Genomic DNA, 17,953 nt, shown 5'->3' with positions numbered 1-17,953 from the left:
CATTTTGTGTGTTTTGCATCTGACATATTACATGTGTAAAGTTTAAAAAAATCGAAACCAATACACTGAACTTTATACACTATACATTTCCTAAAGAAAGACAATATATCATAGATATCATAAATAAAAAAGTGCTAAAAGCAGGCATGAGCGAAAAATGAAAAACATTACTTTTGCCTCCTTTCACATTTCACACATGAAGACTAGCAAATTCAAAAGACTCTAGTAAGGGAAATGGAACGCATCAGCCAATGTCAGATTTAAACTCAGTAGCGGCTGGCACACATTTAGAGTGGCGAGGCGGGTGGTACGAAAATAGAAATTTAAAAATGGCACTTACCTTCAAGACTTGCCGCACAACGTCCTCTTCTCCTGGAAGCCCCAATGCAGGACCCAGAAAAACCGCACTACCCATCCCACAGCTCAAAACACATTGGTTCAGCATGGTACGCTAATCTGATTCCAGCCTCTTCCCCAGCTCTCCCTCGCGCCAGGACACTCCAGAGTAACAGTGCGCGCTATAAATGCAATATAACATAACATAACATTCCTGGCGCTGCTCTCACTGCATGAGAGAAGCACCAGGACTGGTGGGAGTGTCCACTATGAATGCTCATATGAACACTGGAGGCCATGCGCTTTCTCTAATCCAGGTATATTAGACAGCTGGGGTAGAGAAGTTTAAAATGTGAATGTCTGGTTGGCTGTCGGAAGACGACCGACTAAAGGCACATGTGCACTTTTAACTTAAGTGCAAAGCTCCTTGCTGCCCTATAGCAGCAATTGCCCCATCCCCGTTCTGAGACTCGGTTTAGAACGGGTTGCTGAAAAATAGAATGTTAATAAATAAACTTTATTACCATTTTACTTTTCAGCTCTGGTGCTTTGGGGGCATTTTTTAGCGGGGCGACGCTCTTCCACTTTCAAAGAGGACCCTCCCCTGTTTAAACTTCTACTAAAAGCATCATTCCGTTCGCATTATTTAACAAATGTATATACTTTTTCTATTTTTCTTTCCAGGAGGAAAATTTCTTATTGGGTAGTATTACTAAATGAATGAACAGTGAGGCAAAAATGGCAACATGCGGGCCTACCCCCCAACGAATCATACTACTAGAAAATGTTTTTTGCTATCCTTATCAACATTATCACTTTTATTCTGATCTAAGTTGATTTTATTTTTAGAATCTTTGCAAATTACCTTGTGTGCCACCAGTTGAAGGTGGATTCGAATTTTTGCTATTATAGAGACTGGAGCAAAACAGAAGAGTCTCTTTGAGGTCTAGTTTGATCATATATTTGTTGTCTTGCAGACTTTAAACTGTTTATTGAATGCATACTAGCCTTACATTTCAATAGAATACTGATATTGAACACACCAACGAGCAGCCACATCTGGCTTCAGTTTTTAGAGTCGTTGCCGGTTAACCATCACTTTGCTGAGATTATTGCTACCAACTCTATCAAGTTGGACCAGCTGGTCCGGCCGACATCGATGAGAGGAGAAATAGAGGAAAACATGGCTTCAATGAAACATGTCTTGAGATAATACAGTATAATTCAAAACCTCACCTCCCACATAATTATATTATTGTTTAGATCTAGACTGTCCCTGGAAAAAAGACTCAAATCCATCCTCACCCTTGCCATCCCAGTGTGAAAATAGAGCAATCCTACAAAATAACAGGGCTGACCTCCACCCCACTTTTGGGATTGGCGTCTTTTACTTTAGCCAGTACTTCTGCTCTCTTCCGAGCCCTGCGTCGTGCCCCTCATCGTGTTCTTGTGGTTGAGTCCTGGTGTTCAGCCATTGACAGTCAGCCACTATGTAGCAGATGGATTGTGGTGTTATGACCCCAAAGTGGTGGGGTCTTGTCTGCCCTTTCCCTTTATTATTCTGCTGCTTAGTTTGTGATAATCATATTAATTCCTTGCAGAGATCCGCTACTCAATTCCATTGCTGTGTGAAGGTACTGGAGGTGCTTCTTCTTAGAATCAGGCCATTGCTCTGTCCATGGGTAGGATAAGATATAGTTACTGTTGGAAAGTATGATCTTTCTGGCATCTATACCCCCACTTTTTGCCTGGTGATGGTGTGTTTTGACTGCAGTTCACTGGGACACTGCTATCCAGCACCCCAGTGGCAGCTCTCCACATTTGGCATACTGGTATACCCTTGTAAGTCCCTAGTATATGGTACTGAGGTACCTAGCGCATTGGTACACCAGGGCTCTCCTAGGGGCTACAGCATGTATTATGCCACCCACGGGAGCCCATGCAAACTGTGTCTGTATGAAATGGTGCTTGCACCTTTCACTTTAGTTATAAGGTTTATCTTATATCCCTGTCACTGCACTTCTAACCTATAAGTTAATCCTAAGGTAGGCCCTTCAGTTAAAGTATAAGGTGCATGGTTCTGCTAGCCACCCTGGTAGTCAATAACTCTGCCGTTCTCCTGTTGGGTGACTTCAATTTTTGAGAACACCATGTCCAGGGATTTTTCCGATACCCTTCATTGCCTCAATTTCATGCCACATATAACTGTCCCCACCCATACTCACGGGCATACCCTTGACCAGGTCTGGTCAGCAAATTTGTTAATTTCCACACCCAGTATATCCCCCTGCGCCTGGTCTGATCATTCCCTGATCACATTCTCGGCCCCCTTGAGGGAGATCAACATCCCTCTTCGTCTCAAAAATATTTACGCCCGTAACTGGAACAGGGTCGACCTGGTTGGCCTAGGTCATTCCTTAGCCTCCACTGCCCCTACCCTGATAGACCTACCCCCTAATAGGCAGGTAGAAACTCTGGATAACTGGCTTTCAGAGGCCTGTAACGCTGTCGCCCCACTCAGACTAATCAGAACGCGTCGTCCCCACGACGCAAATAGGTGGTTCACCAATGCCCTGAAAAACCAGAAGCTGGCATTGCGACAGGCTGAGCGCCATTGGCGCTGTAGATACTGCCCCGATCTCAAGATGTCCTATTTGATCCTCCTACGGGCCTACAAAAAAGCGATACTCACCGCCAAGCTAGAGTATTTCTCTCAGAAAATCAATCAGGCAGCAAATCAAAACAAATCCAAAGAGATTTTTTCTATAGTACATGAGCTGGCTGATTCCAATAGAGTGGTGTCCAGACCCATCCCTTCCCAACCCCTCTGTAACACTCTCAATGATTATTTCAATGAGAAAATCACTATCATAAAACAAAATATTCCTTCAGCACCCCCTCTGTTTGTTTGTCCCCCACTCCCTCCGTCCCCTTCCTCTTTTGACCAATTTCCGCTGATTTCAGAAGAAGCGTTCTGCGTCCTCCTGGGCAAAGTTAAGACGGGCTCTCCCACTGACTTTTGCCCAGCACATGTCTTGAGGGAGCTCTTCTCTTGCTGCCCAGCCCCTCTTATCACTCTGCTTAACACTTCTATCACTTCAGGAATTGTACCTAATGCTTTTAAATCAGCCACGGTCATCCCCATCATAAAGAAACCTGGTGCCGACCCTACTGTTTCTTCCAACTTTCGCCCTATTTCCCTCCTACCACTTCTGAGCAAGATCTTAGAAAGTCACATCACCTCCTCGCTTTCTACCTATATGGAAGCTCACCACCTCCTGGCTGACCACCAGGCTGGCTTCCGTCCGGTACACTCGACGGAAACGGTGGTCCTCTCAGTGGTTGATGAGCTCAGGCGGGGTGCTGACACCAACTCCCCCCAGTCCTTAGTCTTACTTGATCTCTCTGCGGCCTTTGACACGGTCGATCACTCCATCTTACTCGACCGTGTCAGGGGTGCTGGCCTACGGGGGACAGCCTTGTCCTAGCTCACCTCCTTTTTAACAGGCCGAACTCAGGCTGTTAGGTTGGAGGACTTTTTTTGCACCTACCCGCCCTGTCACCTGTGGGGTACCCCAAGGTTCATCCCTTTCCCCTCTTTTGTTTAACCTTTACATATATCCACTGATTGTTGCTTTACAGGATATGGAGGTCACGGCGTTTAATTACGCCGATGACCTCCAGCTCATCTTCAAACTTTCCCCCTCTTCTGATTCAGTTTCCAGGGTTCATTCCACTCTTACTTTCATTTATGATTGGATGCCCCTCAATCATCTTAAATTGAACCCCGATAAAACGGAGTTGGTTCTTATCGGTGGTCCCTCCAACCCTTGGTCCCCTGTTTTTTGGCCCCCCATCCTTGGTTCCCCCCCGTCTCCCTCCGCTTCTGTCAGAAGCCTCTGCATCAAGGTCAGCCAGGACCTCTCGCTACGTCCCCAGATAAGCTCAGTAGTTTCCTCTTGCTTCCTTTCCCTCAGAATTATCCGGAAAGTCTCACGCTACTTTTCGGCTGATGCTCTCAAACTTGTGATTTCGGCAATGATTCTTTCCTGACTAGATTATGGTAATGCCCTATATGTGGGCATTCCAGCCTATGAATGTCGCCGGCTGCAGCTTATACAAAACCAGGCAGTGCGCCTCATTTTTAGGCTCCCCAAATCTAGTCACACCACCCCTCTACTAAAAACTCGCCATTGGCTCCCTATAAAGGAGCGCTCACTCTTCAAGTTGGGTTGCTTGACCTACATGTCATTAGCTGGCACCGCTCCTGCCTTCATTAGATCAAAGATCACGGAATATGTCCCGGCTAGACATCTGCGGTCTTCCACACAGTTTCTTCTTCTAGTCCCCCGATTTCGTAAGAAGAAATCGGGTGGCTCCACTTTTTTGACACTTGCCCCCATTTTCTGGAACTCACTTCCCCTGACACTCAGATCTATTTCTTCTTACCTGGATTTTCTGGCTGCCTTGAAAACCCATCTCTTTTCCTCTGCCTACACTCTTTAATTCCTACTTCCCTTCTCCCTCAGTTTTAGTTTCTGTCTCAGCGCCAAGAAACCGTTTGGTAGTAGAGCGCTATATAAGTTCTTTCCAACTTCAACTTCAACTTCAACTTCATGGTTCTAAGTGTGTGGGTGCCCCTGCATGACAAGGGTACCCCTCCAAACCCCGGGCTCCATTCTCTGAACTTTGTAAGTGCAGGACAGGCATAATCTATACTACTATTATAAAGGAAGAACTTTGAGGCTTTGAGGCCTTTTAAAACAAAAGTAGTCCCTGAGAAGTAGCGCCGGCCGCCACCTGCGTGCTCACGTCAGGAGCGCGAGGAGGAGCGGTGGACATGGCGCGGGGGAGGAGCGGTGACGAGTGGCCGGTGAGGAGCAGCGGACCAGGCGGACATGGCGCGAGGGAGGAGCGGTGACGAGCGGCCGGTGAGGAACAGCGGACCGGCGGGAAGAGAGGTGAGCGGCGGAGCGGTGAACTGAGGAGCGGCGGCTGAGGTAAGGCTCCGGGGGACAATGTCGGGGCAGGCGGGGAACTCAGAGCGCCTCAACACGGAAAATGTCGGGGCAGGCGGGGGTCGAGGCAGGCGGGAGACGGGGACTTAAAGCAAAACAGAAGGGTCGATTTTAGATCTGGCATGGACATTTATGCAGAGCGCCTCAACACTGGGCCTTTGTGATATTTTCGTTATACTGCCATAATTGTGTACTTTTCAGCATTTCACAAGGTAAGGCTCCGGGGGACAATGTCGGGGCAGGCGGGGGTCGGGGCAGTCGGGGGACCAAAATAATGGACAATGTTGGGGCAGGCGGGGGTCGGGGAAGCCTGATTGCTAGAAACAGCAGACACGAGCATGGGCAGAAGCGGCCAGGACCAACAAAACGGGAGCAAGGAAACAGTGTAAGTACGCTCTGCTGCTCCCGGCCGCTCTGCTGCGCCTCTCCTGCTGCGATGCTGCCCCCAGCCCCCTTCTGCCCCGGGCAACGCCGGGGCAGGCTGCTAGTAAGGCATAATTGGACATTGGCAATTCAAGATGTCCAACTACATAATGGCTGCCCCGAACCTGGTCATACTTGGTATCAAATATGTTGGAATCATGCAATTACACTGATTCCACTTTTAGTTGTATTATGCCATGTACTGGGTGGCTCCTTGGAAGATCCCCCAAGTACCTACCTGTGTAACCTTACAGGGTTTGACTTCCAGCCCATGCTGCCGCCGACTCTAGCCCCTCTGCTGATGAGCTCAACTCAGGCAGGGGAAGCTGAACAATGGATTTCCTGTGAAAGAGAGCTGTGACCACCTCTCGTTTAGAATTGGGTGGGGTCGGGACCCTTCCAATCGCCACCAGACTGGATTGAAGTGCACATACATACACAAGTTTTGCCCAGTTCAGGAGCCCTTGGTTCTCACTCTGGCATGAAACCTCACAAAGGACAGGGGAGTGTCCACCCCCTGTCAAGCTCCTCCCTAGGTAGGTGCCAGAGCTCCTCTAGTTGGCCACTTGATTCTGCCATGTTGAATCCTGGCCCCTGGAAGCATTTGATTGGCTAGGGCAGCTGAGTAGCGACCCTGACCCCATTATAAGGTGGGTCACCAGAGAAGAGGTCCTTCCCCTTTTTAGGGTTACTTAAGGGCTCCCCTAAGGGTGGGTCCTTAGATTTGTCCTGAAAACAACTGCATTATCCTACTGCCTGTCATCTGAAGACTGTCCAAAGACTCTTCTGTTGGTGGACACTGGAACTTTGCTGTTCTTCAAGCCAGGACCAAAGACAAGACTGCTTTCAGTGGGAAGATTCCTGCTGCATCTTCGTCCCTGTATTTCTTCAAGTTCTGCAACTCTGTGGCTGTGCATCCTCCAAGTCACCAAGGACTCATCCTGCATCCCAACCAGAAGGAATCTCCCTTGGAGTGAAGGAGTCACTTCCCTGCACCCGCAGGCATTTCTGCATCAACAAACACTTTGCTGATCCTGTTGTCCCACAGAAATCGCCCGACTCTGCAACACAGGTGGTAGATTGTTGGTTCTTCAGAGGCCAGACTAGTCTTCCATGCAACTTGGGTGACTATAATCTCTCTCCAGCTGATGTGATCAGCCTCCCTGTGCACAGAATCTGTTTGCCAATATAAAGGCTTGCTTGCTCTCCTGATGAAAGATACTCGAGCTCCAAGAAACCCAAACCTCCAGCGTTGCACAGCTCCAAGAACAACAGCCTACCTGCATCCTCTGCATCGTAGACCTTCATCTCCTGTGTGCTGTTGAGGCTTCCCTGCGACTCCGTATCTGTAGCCAAAGGGTCCTCGAGAAGGCTCAATAAATTCCCCCTGGTTCTCTTGCATGCTGAGGGCCATCCCTGACTTAACCTTGCTGGGTTAGTCCCACAGACCTTGCTGGTCTGCAACACTGCATCTTCTTCTGCGAACCATGGTTTGAGATTGCCAAGAATTGTTGGTGGTCCTGCCGGCCATTGACTTTCCTACACTCGTTGGCTGGCGTGGGACAGCTTGTGGACATTTCCTGTGCTCCTGCATCATCGCCTGGTCTCCACAGATGCTGCTTCAACCTCTCTGTGCTACAGCAAGAACCTCCTGCAAGGGCTGGTATTGTGCTCCACGGCATCTTGTCTCCTCTGGGTGGTGTCGACTCTGTCCCCCCTGGTTTCTGGTTCTTCGCGCCAGTATTCCATGTCCTGATTCCACCGGCCTGGTCCACAAGACTCTGTAGCTGCTGATCTTCCACAAACCTATATTGGCGTCTACGGGAGGTTTCAATACCATCTCATCCCTATGCACCTTGGCTTCTTGGTGTTGGTATCCTGATTCCCAGGATATCCACAGGTGGGGTGGCTCTCCAACCTTCCTTGATCCAAGTGGTTTCTTGGGGGTCCTAGGACTGTAAAAATCCAACTGTGACTTACTTTGTGTTATTCTATAGATGTTTGACACGATATAACCACTCTGCATCCGGATGCCTTGGAGTCTTTGGCTACTCACCTTGGGTGGTTCGTGCTTATCCTGGGGTCCTCCATCCTTGGGCATTAGTCCAGTTTTGATACTTACCTCACATTCCACTATTTTAGTACATGGTTTTCCCACCCTCCCCGGTAGGGCGCTATGTGTTTTTTTCTATGCTACTTACCTCTTTCTGAATTATTTCTTGTGTGTTATTTATACCACCGGGTAGGAGATATACCAGTTAGTGTCTAGTAATAAATACAAAGTATTTTTATACTCACCTTCTGTGGTTCTTTCTTGTGTGAAAAGTTTACTAATTGACTTTAGTGGTACATGCACCTGCTTTACATCCTCCTGAAAAGCCTTAGCTGCTCTCCGCAGCTACCCCTTGAGAGTGTTGGTTTTCAGGGACCTAAACACTATCACTAAGAGTTGGCTAGATTCAGTGCACAGTGCCTCACCATGGGTGGACACTATTTACTGAGCCAGCCTCCTACTGTAACTATTGTGGCTGTAAATGTTGCCTCTCCAGACAATGAGCAACAGCATTGTGACCTGATCTTCTATTCCACAGGATCCACTACTTAGCATCCCTTCGCTAATTCCCTTCCCCAATCCTTTTAGCAGTTTACGGCTGCACTTTGGCTCATGGCTGTTTCACTAAGGTAAAGATGGAGAGTGGTTACATTCTTCTCATGCCTAGATATCTGTAGATTCTAGTCTTGACACTAAATCTAGACCTAACTATGAGAAAAAAGTAGTGTATTCTTTCTTTGAATCCAATTATATTTTACCAATTTCTGAATTTGGAAAAAAATAAATATCTTCTCCTTGTACCTTAACTTCAGCTTAGCAAGAAACCAGAGGGGGCCTCAAATCTGAGAGTTACCAATTTCTTTTGAAAGAAATGCAGCTGTTGCCTGCACACCCAGGTGACACAACTCAAATCTGTAAGTTTATGAATTCTGGTACTGCCTATAATAAGGTTCTTCATTATTACTGCTGCTGTAGTCATCAGGTTTTATTACTTTAAGTTCACTAGTTCAGTTCAACACTTTACGTGTACCCACTTTCCCCTTGAGGTGCTCTTGGTAGGCAGGCATACAGCTTTCATTACATGCACTGTATGAAAGGTGCCCATATTTTCCTTGGTCTGCTGGGGGCCAGCATAAGAGCCCAGTAGTCCTCGAGGTGCTCCAGACAGGTGACTTCAGTAAGCCAGGAGCTAACAGTGGCACAAACCCAATATATCGCAAGCCATCTCTTGGCCAGGAGTAACAGTAACGCAGTGAGCCTGCGGACATTAACATGGACATTTTTCACATAGCTGAGTAGGGTCACTGTAGGCAATTAGGGGCATTGCATGTGCCATGATGTTTGTGATGACATTGTGAACATAATCTGAGTATTCTTCTTTGTGCGGGCAATACTGAAGTGGAGAAAAACAGTCCCCTCCTACCTTCAATGGGCACAAGTATCCCAGTGGAAGCCCACGTGATGCAACTAAAGAGGCGTGCAATAAAGATGACGCAGGTACTTAAGATGTATGACGCGGAGTGTATAGTTATGAGAAAAGGTTTGCCTATATGAGTAGCAGTATCGTTATCGTACTAGTTAAGTTCTGATTGTTTGGACATGCAGATCGCCCGGATGTTGGCCTTAAAGGCCTCCCAAAACACACCTGGAGATTGCACCGAGTGGGTATTGCACGTAAAGAATTCCACAAAGATCTCAGAGCGAACGATCTAGTCTCCCAGAGCATTCGGGGGGAGTCTCCATAAGATCAAGTGTACCACCCACTACAGTGACAATGTAAACATGACTGCAGGCCTGCCACCAGTTGGATGACTGTGCAGGTTTTATTGCAAATTCAAACTGTCAAAACAACTCCATTTGACAGGTTTTCACCTTCATTATAAATATTAATAAGTCACCCCTAAGTAGGCCTTATTGCCCATTAGGTAGAGTATATGAACAAGTAAAATTGTAATGTTAAAAGTGTCCTTATAATGACAAGCAGGTTAACTGTCCCATAGGAAAGCATTCGGATACAATATTACATTTAATAAATGTTATCCCCACCTAGAAAACAGATACAATTTTAATGTTTGGGCTTTTTGAAATAATTATGAGAAGCCAAATTCACTTGTGAAGTCAGATTTGTAATACATATTTAGGAAAGATGCATTTTTTAAAAGGTATATTTGCCCTGCCAGAAGGCTTTGCATTTGTTTTCCCACTTTGGCCAGCCAGTACTTATCATTTCAATGAATGAGGTGTCAACTTGCTCCCAGGACCTGGACAAAAGGCTTGGGTGTGGTAAGTGTTAATATGCCTTTGACAGGATGTCCTGTGGGATGGGACCAACTACTTGATTAACTTCAAAGAGGCCACATTCACTGTCACAAGCAGGTGTAGCTAACACACAGGCCTGTACTTTTCTTTTGTCTTCTAGCCAAACTGGCCTCCATCACAGTGAGCCTGCTATTGACGTCATAGTGTCAGACCCTGCTGTAGCATCAAGACCTTTTTGAGAGGTCTGAGGTTTTAAGTCACTAGAAAATTAAAAAGGAACACATTCATCCAATTCATGTCTTTTCATACAAAATATTAACAAAATACCTGCATGTGTAAAAATTGTATACAAAGGAGGAACATTGGGTTAAAGAATTCTATAGTGTATCACCGACAGTAGTTAATGCTACCAAGGAAAAGTTACAATCTAAGAAGCATCAGGGAATACACCGGTCTCCACCAAAAAAAAGGGAGGGGCTAGAAAAGGTGGAAAAATTTCAAATATATCCTTACCATCTGTGGACATAAAGAAAAAGCTAGGGAAGGAAGCACCAACGGGCCCTATAATAAAATCAAGTATGTTTCCAGAACCCTTGTCGGGTAAAGGGATATTGGAGGCTATTGAAAACCTCCTAAAATCTTTCCAGTTGCCACTTACTGAGAGAGTTAAGAGGTTGGGGGAAAAATTGATTGTATTTTGGATGCTTCCAACCCTAAGGAGGCCCAAAAACAATTCAATCCAGGGGAAACTTGTCCAGCAACTAAACATCCAATACATATAACACCTAGGCCCCACGTGGATAACCCCGTACCTATTAAAACGACCCAAGTGGATAACCTTATATCTAAAAAAACGACTCCATACACTAACTCCCCTAGAACGGTGGCCTCGCAAGAATCACATAAAGAGAGGGCTAAATTAGGTCCCCCGAAAGATCCTGTTACTAGAAATCTTCCTGTAAAGCAGCCATCTAAAATGAATATAGCCAAATCAAATTCCAGCAATAACGTAGATTTACCACCTGAATCATCTAACTACGTTATTATCCTAACTGGAGTTCCGGCCTTGCCAGCAGGAATTTCAGAATCTTACATCAGTCTTAAAAATAAAGTCATTTACTGGCTGCGAAACAACAGACCCCTCCCATCACATTTAGATGGAGACATATTATCTGTAAGGCGGTGCAACTGGGTGGGTCTTCGTCCTAAAGATATAGAGGGGGATGTGGTGTTAGTAAATTTCAGGGATCACAGAGTAGTCACATTTATCAGTGACTGGTTTCTAGGGAGAGGGGAGGGTAGCGTATCATCTCGCAACCTTAGCTATTTTTATCCCGAGGCTCTGATGGCGCCTCCTAATCATCTACCAGTACAGGGTAACTATGATTCTCTGCAATTTCTTTATCGTAATCCGCACCACACTGTACCAAGACAGCATGTAAACAGGTTTCCCCCCTCTTTTCCACCTCAGGGCTCAAATAGGTTCTTCCTTCCCCCTGGCAATAGATATCATCCCACTAATCAAAACGAGTACTGGAATATCCCACTACAAAATTTATTTGAACCCCTCTCTGGCTTAGATACAAACGAATGACTTATTTCATCTGCTCCCGAAGTAGGAAGCATCGAAGTGTGGTCGGATAACTGTAAAATAGTTAATGAACTATCTAGTGTTAGTTCTATTCCCACAAACAGGTCACCTAATTCCACACAAGAAACGAGGGGGGATCACAGTGTACTAAAAATAGACCTAACTGTGAACCCAGGGACTGGTACCGAGCCCTCGAATCCCTCAACATTGCGAGATACTGTGCTGTACCCATCTCATCATGAGGATAACAACGCTCGCCTCGAGGGGTGTAACTCTTTACACAATAGTACTGCTATTTTGACAAGCTTTGGTAAGCCTAGCCCTGGAAACTCCCCATGTGTCCCGTTCGGGGTTCATACTACGAAAGGTTTGAGAGTTACATTCTGGAATATTGCGGGGCTACGCTCTAAGATAAACAACCCAATCTGGGTAGATTTCATTAAAGATGTAGATATATTATGCTTGCAAGAGACCTGGACCCTTGAGGAAATTTTTATAGATGGTTTTAAAACATATCATGTACCAGCAGGTTCATCTAGTCATGGGAGAAGTAAAGGGGGGCTTAGTGTGTATGTAACAAACTTATTGGGGGTAGTATCATTGAAAATGGTGAGGTCATGTAGCAATTATCAAATAATTGTAATACAGGTGTCCCCTAAGGTTGAGATAATTATTATTAATATGTACAATAATTTAGAAAAGGGCTTAGTAAGTGATATGGTAAATACCCTTAATAAGGAGGTAAGGGTCTTGACGGATAAATTGGGGAGGGATTCCATCCTTATATGGGGAGGCGACTTCAACCACAATCTTTGTAAACAGATTCAAAGTGGATGTGGAGTTCAAGAGGCAGACAATTTCGAGTACCAACCCCATTTTTCTCATAATAATGGTAGCGATTCCTTTAATGAGATGATGACCTCATATAATTTGGGTTTTGCTAATATGCTATATACACCTATAGTGGAGTTAAGCCCAACATATATGGGGAGAGGGTATAGTACGCTGATCGATTTTATTACCATCTCAAATACCCATGCAACCTGGTTAACTGACTTTGTAACCCATACGATAGGAATAAGTGATCACTTCCCACTTAGCTTTTGTATTCAACTTCCCAAAACTAAAGAATGTACATTGGTAGAAAGGTTGGCATGGTCCACTAATTACACAGTGAGTAGACAAAATGGTTACGCTCTTAAATGGTCAAATAGTAATCCGGAGGCAACTAGTACAAAAATTATAAAACAAGCCCTAGCATTTATTATGAAATGCCTCCAGGACGAGGTTACACACACAGAAGTATTAGATTCTTTTGATGATATCACAAGGATTATTCAAGCGAACTTAGAGCGCCCCAACAGAGGCAAGAAACCCTGTAAAATCGGGTGGTTTGATACAATCTGCACGAAGACCCATGCACAATTAATGAGGGCCCTGCATAAAAATCCGAGAAATCAGGACGAAATAAAAAAATGTAGGCATGAGTACAATTTAGCAAGAAAGTCCTGCAAAAGTAAAATCAAAAATGCCGCATGGGGGAACCTTTACGAGGCCTCGCTGAAAAGGGATAGTTCCTCTTTTTGGGAAGCAGTCAAGGCACCGTTCTTTACCACTGGGGACATGGCGAGAATGGAAGTGGCAATAACTGAAGATTCCTGGATAGACTTCTTTGCAGAAGTCTATAATCCAGGTGGGGCAAACAAAATTGCAGTCATGGGGACAAAAACTTATGGGCATCGGGAAAAATTTGTTCCAATTGATTTAGAGATCACTGTAAAGGAAATTTCAGAGGTTATTATACAGAGTAAGGGAAATAAAGCCCCAGGAGCGGATGGCGTTTCCCATAGATTTATTTAAATATTCGAGCGAGCTATGGTCCCCGTAACTTACACGCGTCCTTAAGGCAAGCTGTAAATTGGGCTTCATTAATACTTGTATTTAAAAAAGGGGATCGGGAAAATCCTTCTTGTTATCGTCCTATATCCCTCCTGGATTCTTTTATGAAAATCACAGGCAGGGTAATCTTGAATCGCTTGTAACAATGGGCTGAAGATGTTAATATTTTATCCCCCGTACAATACGGTTTCAGGGAGGGACGGGGTACTATTGAACAGGTTTTAAATTTCACGATGATTTTAGGGAAATACACACAGGCTAAGGATGGTATACTTTACGCAGTGTTTATCGATCTAAGCGCTGCATTTGACTGTGTAATCCATAGTCGTTTATGGCAGATTTTAAAAGACCTGAAGGTGGATGAGGTGCTTAGTTCCTTCCTAAGGCAACTTTATGCAGGAGCCAGGGCGAAAGTGAGATACGGCAACAATGGGGAATGCACTAAATCGTTGAATGTAATGCGGGGGGTAAGGCAAGGATGCGTACTCGCCCCTTTTCATTTCAATTTATATACTAATGATTTGGAAAAGGTACTGGAGGCTGAAGTCTGCGATTCCCCGCAGGTTAACCATAAACAAATTGTGTCTCTCTTGTATGCGGATGATGCCGTGATCATGGCACGTACACAAAGAGGCTTACAAACGGCATTAGATACCTACTTAAATTTCGTGGATAACAGGGGTCTGAAACTTAATGTAACACACATTTTGTTATGACCTGTGGTAGACATAAGAAGAGAGAGTGCCGTCTATCTCCTGGGAAGGAAAAAATTGCCCCAACAAAAACTTTTTCCTATCTGGGCATTGTCTTAGAAGAAACTCGGTCCTGGGGGCCTGCCATTAGGAATAGGACAATGATGTTCAAAAGAGCCACGGCAGCACTGGTGAGTTTCTCTAATAAAATGGGAAAAAGACCTCCCGAAATCCTGATTAAAATTTACCAGGCTAAGTGCATTAGTACAGCCATTTATGGGGCAGGTGTGTGGGGAATATCTGATTCTACCCCTATTCAGAAGGTAGAGAATGCTTTTTTAAGATTTATCCTGGCTACCCCCCAAAGTTCATCAGTGTTTAACTGTCACTCAGAGTTGGGTATTCGGTATGTGAGTGATCTCATTAGTATGCAACCCCTATTGCTATGGCATAGAGTTTGGACATCACCGGATCTTATGCTCAACAGAGACATTATTACTGATTGCCTGGGTTTGGACAAGGCCATCAGGATACCCTGGTTGTCCTATATTTGCAAATTCACCATGGACCTAGGAAGACCGGAGTTTTTTAATCGCCCTGACTCTATGTGCACTATATCAAGAAAGGATTTGAAGCTGTTGTGCTGGCATCACCTAGAAGCTCTCAGACTAGGAGTAGAATTATCCAAAAAAGCTGTATTGCAACACCAACTTACCCTAGTCTCTTATTCAATTCAGCCTTATTTAATCTGGTGTCTGTAAGGCTTTGATCGTTATCTATTGACAAGATTTAGGTTTGATGTCTTTTTTGTTTAATTACATTTCCAAAACCAAATGACTGGAGCAGAATCCTTTGCAAGTGCCCGTGCGATAATTTGTCTAAGCAATCCACACTGCATGTGATTTGTTTTTGTAAATTTTATGATGCAGAAAGGTCTAGGTGGATCAAACCACTTTTAAAAAAGCAAGGCACATGGCGCCAATGCCGTCCGGCACTATTGTTTTTATTATCTTTAAACGATGTACACTGTGAGCTGTAATGACAGGCTTTTTAAAAAGCATTTTCAAAAAAAGGAAAAGCTTAATCAATTTTTAAAAATTATGCTTATATTCTTTAACTGTATATGTGTGGGATATATGTTTTGTATATGAAATGAACTTGTTGCTTTTATGATTTTATGCATTTTGAAATCAAATAAAGCTTTCATTCATTCATTCTATAGTGTATAGATTCTATGTATGTTGTACTAGTGTCTGGTTGAGATGAATGTAGGAGGATTTAAATGGTGAGAGGTTTGAGTAATTTGATCTGTGTTATTCATAATCAATGTAAAGATATTTGTACAGTGACAGCACCATAAAAATGGCGTGGAACAATAATATATGTTTTTAACATGTTTTACTGTGTTACTTATAAATAAAACATTAATATTGCAGTCACTTTACAGTTGTAATGTTGTTAGGGCTTCATTTAGATAAGATATCAAAAGTCTTTTAAAATAATAGTTGCCTTAGGACCTTGTATATACATTTGAAGTTGTACATATGATATTAGGGACACCATTTAAAAAAAAAGACGCAGAATGACAATTTTAAAAAAAGACACAGAATGCCAAAACAATTTGTGTGTATCCACTGTCTGGTTTCTGTTTCTAACAGAATACTGTCTTTGACTTTGTTGGAGGTACAGGGACTGCCTAAAACTGGATTTTGGTCTGAGATGTGGGAGGAAACTAGGATTATCATAGTACACAACCTGCACACATATTCAGCCCTTAAAGCCCAAATGTATTGTGGCTAAAGACTTTGGCCATCTTTCTTGAAAATGGCCAAAGTGGGTGGGGTTAGAGCCAGAAACGTTTAGCCCATTGGTTTGGGCATTCCCAGGGGCCATTAGCTCAAACCAGGGATATATGCGACATCTCTAGGCACCCACTTCAGAACAGTCAGAACACTCCTGGACCTGAGGCAGACCAGAAGAGGACTGAACCTGCTGCCTGTATCCAGAAACGAACGCTGAAGCACTGAATGTGCTCTCTCTCTTGTAGCCAGGACAAAGAGGTGGACTCCAATGTTCATAAGGCTCTCCTTTTTAAGCTATAGGGATACAACAAGCTACAAGAAAGCTTTCCTAAAATTGTCCTGCTGATCAGTGGCAACGAGTCCTAGAATGGCACAGCCTGCCACCCAGTGAATCTCTAAAGTGCCTTCCCTGAGGTCCAGGGGGCTTTAGAAGTGTACTCCTGCTGTGCATTGGGAATAAAAGGATTAAAGTCAGAAAGTAAAATCTTTGACCAGGATGAACTAGTTAGTCAATCTAACCCGCACTCCATCACTGTCAGTTTCAAATTGTGCCTAGGTTCTGTTCTACTGCGAACATTGACTATCATTGCCATTTTGTGCTTTTTGGTGCTATTTCTACCTAAAACTTTACACTTTCAAATCTGTGGTTCCCCTTATTGGAATTTTGTCATTTTGGTGTCACGTTGTTTAGTAACCTGTTTTTGTTTTTTATTTTTGTGCATTTAGACTTAAAGTTTTAGTACTGCATACATACTACACACATAGACTTTAAGTTAACCCTGTCTACTCTGTGCTATAGCTAACAGGGGGTTGAGCTCATGTTGATTTAGAGACTTAATGGTTCACCCTGCCAAACATTGTGTTTATTAGATGAGGTGGGTACTTACCCCTGAACTAATAACTCAGGCCTGATTTAGATCTCGGCGGATGGGTTACTCCGTTACAACGGTGACAGACATCCCGTTCGCCAAATTATGAATCCTATAGGATATATTGGGAATATTTTGTCAGACAGGATATCTGTCATTGTTGTGACGGTGTAACCCATCCGCTGAGATCGAAATCAGGACCTCAATTTTTTGCACTAAGTTATACAGGAGGTCATTCTCTGTGATGTCTTTGAGCTTAGATTCAGCTTTCACAGCCTTTGGTGAGAAAGGATAGATCTGGATCAGCTCCTGTTGCTTGTTTTTTAGTAGGGGTGTCATCTGGTTGATTATTATGCTCTCTGGTACATCTTCTATATTGAGGGAGGAGCTGGTGAATTTGGCCTATTTGGGTGCAAGGGAGCAACCAGTTTTTTGAGGGATGTTCACTAGCATTGGTTCAAAGAGTGAGAATATGGTTTGATCTTCAAAGCAGTGTTAAAAGTTCGTATTTAGACCTGATCCTAGTCACTTTCATTATTTCATTTGCATAGTAATTTGTAGCAGATCTGAGTACTGTTTAGAAATGGAAAATGTGTTCTTCAATTTTTTCTCAAAGAATCTAGTTAGGCAATTAGTCCTTGAGGGGCAGTGCTGTGGACAGGTCTGTGTTTTGTTTCACAGTCTCAAATAGCTATCATGGGCAGTTTCTGCCTGGGACTATTTTGGATATTAAGGAGGTTGTTTTTGCTGTGAAGATATGATTCTTGTACTCATTATATGTACTGTGAAAAAAAGATTCTCCTGAGAGGGGTGCTGAGTCCAGGTGTGTCCCACATTCTATCTTAGTAATGTTTTGCTTCAGGTAGGCATGGCTGGGCATGACAGGTGGATGGGGTGTTGAGTAGATCTTTTAATTATTGAAGTACTTGCTTTGCCCGGGTGGGGGGGGGGGGAGGGCGGTGGGTTGGATGAAATGGAAGATAGTGGTCTGAGTTGCAGAAAGTAGGAAAT

The sequence above is a fragment of the Lissotriton helveticus genome, chromosome 3_1 (assembly GCF_964261635.1).
Source record: "Lissotriton helveticus chromosome 3_1, aLisHel1.1, whole genome shotgun sequence".
Lineage (NCBI taxonomy): Eukaryota > Metazoa > Chordata > Amphibia > Caudata > Salamandridae > Lissotriton > Lissotriton helveticus.
Note: the sequence above shows the minus strand (reverse complement) of the source record.